We start from the raw sequence: 2406 nt of genomic DNA, 5'->3' as shown, positions 1-2406 counted from the left end.
CCCGCGCTGGGAGCGCCGGCGGCTCCTCCGGGAGGGCTGCGCCCGCCCTCGCGCGGCCCCGCGGCCCCGGAGTATTGACCGGCGCCCATTGTCAGCAAGTTACTCGTCGCCCGCCTCATTCAGGTATTGTTTCCAAAGCTTCAGCTCCATCTCCGGAGCGCTTTCTTCATCTTGGGTGCGCTTCCCCAGCGACCGGGAAACTTGAGTTTTCGAGGCATTTGCTGGCAGAACCGCTTTCCCTGGTCAATGCTAACGCCCCAGCCACCCTGAGCTCGCGGAAACCGGGGCGAAGAGCTTGTGCGGTTCTGCGAACCTGCGCCATCGCATTTCTGCCTTGGAGGAGGCAACTCCTGCAGGGGCGGAGCTGGCTCCTAACTTGGTCGCCCGCGAAAGGCTTGCGCGGGTGTCCCGTGGCTTGGAAGCCAGATGCCTGGGTTTCAGTCCTCACACTGGCCAAGCCACCTGGGACAGGCCACCTCCCTCTGAGTCTTTGCCTAGCGTGAGCGTTTTGATATCGAACCTCCGAGGATTGTTAATGAAAATTAAATGAGATGAGCGGAGAACCAACCCAAACAATCCTGATTCATACCGTTGGATTAAGGATAGTAAATTAAGACGGCTTGTTTAAGGAGATTTTGTTCATAATTCATGAAAGCTTTAGAAATACTAACAGCCCCAAAATACTGTAAAATAGAGAAGACTAGCTCTTCGTCCAAACCACCTTTTCATTTCAGAAGCAGTGTGCGCGCCAGTCTGTGTAGGTGTTTGGATCGTTGGTGCCTCTCATTCTTTGTAGACTTGCGGGAAGCACTGGCAGTAGTAACCAGTTTCCTGGCTCTTCATTCAAGGGTATTTGTTAACCCATTTCCCCTTCAGGGAAAAAAAAAAAAACTGCAACTCGCTTTCAGCGTTAATTTAATTTTATATAAACACGCTCTTTAAGACTGAAGTGAATCTGTGTGGTTTTCAATATGAAAAAAATATATAAAAACTTTTCTTGGAGTTATTTCTAAACAACTTGCCTCTAATCCTGATGTAACAGAAATATACACATAAATCGGATTCATCAAATGAATCTTCGGCTAACTGTTCGAGAACAGTGTTAACATCACTCGTAGGAATGCTATATTTTCCTATATTTTCTAGGATTTGACATTTTCAACGATCAAGAATTACTATATTTTGTAAATGGAAATACCACTACTAAAAGTAAAATGCTATAAATAGATAACTTTTGTTTCCAAAGACACTTGATATATTACAGTGATGGGAAAGTACTAATAAAAGATTTTGTGGCTTTGGGAGTAAGGTTAGGGCTGTCACCTGCGAGTTATCTCAGGGTAACATTGTAGCCACAGGCACCACCCCGTGAGTGTTATCAGGGCAGACGGGGAATAGGTTAAGTGTCTATTAAATGAAAGTCTCTACAGCTGGTTAGGTGAAAAGGCTAAAGAAGAATCCAGAAGAACCTTCAAGGAACTTATGTTCTAGAGTGAAAGGTCTGTTTCTTTGTTTAATAAATGATTGCCTGCATGAGCCAGACTGTTCTAGGTGCTGGGAATTCAGCACCGAACCAATTAAGGCTCTGCCTTCTCAGAGTTCACATTTTATTGAAGGCAAAAGAAACAGTCAAATAAATCATGCCATGTGGTGATAAGTACGTAGGAAAAAAATAAAGCAATAAAAAGGGAATGGAGAGGAAGGAGATTTGTCACTTTTTACATAGAAGGGGAAGGGAAGGCCATTCTGATTTAATAAGGTGACATTTTAGCAGAGATTTGATGAAAGCTAGGGAGCAAGGCATGTGAATGCCTGGAACAGTTGTTTTCCAGGCCGGGGCAACAAGTGCAGGGCGCTATGGCAAGAACATGCTTGGTGAGTTCCAGGAACATCAGGGGGCAGTGAGGGGAAAGGTAGATAGGATGGGAATAGAGTAAGGGTCGGGTAATACAGGGCATCATAGGCCGTTATAAGGACTTTGGCTTTTATTCTGGGTAAAGGAGTTTGAGGAGAGGAGTGACATGCCACCTGCTGTGTTGAGAATAGACTCGTATAGAGATGGAAGGAAAAGAGGAAGACAAGAATAATGCAATAATCCAGGCAAAAGATGACAGTGGCTTGGATTAGAGTGGTAGCAGTGAAGATGGTAAAAAGCAGTTGGATTCTGGGTAAATTGTGGAGAGAATAAGACATGTTCATGAATAATAATATTTGACATAAAAGGAGTTTAAACAAATTTGAACTGGACTTTTGAGGAATGGGTACAGTTGACTTCTTTCAGGTTCACATGTTAAGTAAGTGATTTCTTTTGGAATGTAGAATTACATTCAGGCTGTCCATAGAATGCCTGAAATTTCAAATATCAGAAAAGGAAAATAAAAATTGGAAGATTTTATAACATTTCCT

The 2406-nt window shown here is 43.7% G+C and overlaps 1 protein-coding gene across 2 annotated transcripts in view; it reads left to right on the top strand.

Annotated features, from left to right (window-relative positions):
- Positions 1-2406, top strand: part of GSKIP (GSK3B interacting protein) — a 20001-nt gene continuing 17595 nt past the window's right edge. Inside the window, exon 1 of one of the 2 annotated variants that reach the window (XM_011370203.2) lies at positions 1-123. The gene's annotated coding sequence lies outside the window, so the exon portion shown is untranslated. The remainder of the gene's footprint in view (positions 124-2406) is intronic. The other variant, XM_011370202.2, reaches the window with a different exon arrangement.

The sequence above is a fragment of the Pteropus vampyrus genome, unplaced genomic scaffold, assembly GCF_000151845.1.
Source record: "Pteropus vampyrus isolate Shadow unplaced genomic scaffold, Pvam_2.0 Scaffold164, whole genome shotgun sequence".
NCBI lineage: Eukaryota > Metazoa > Chordata > Mammalia > Chiroptera > Pteropodidae > Pteropus > Pteropus vampyrus.
Note: the sequence above shows the minus strand (reverse complement) of the source record. Positions and strands in the feature narration are given on the sequence as shown.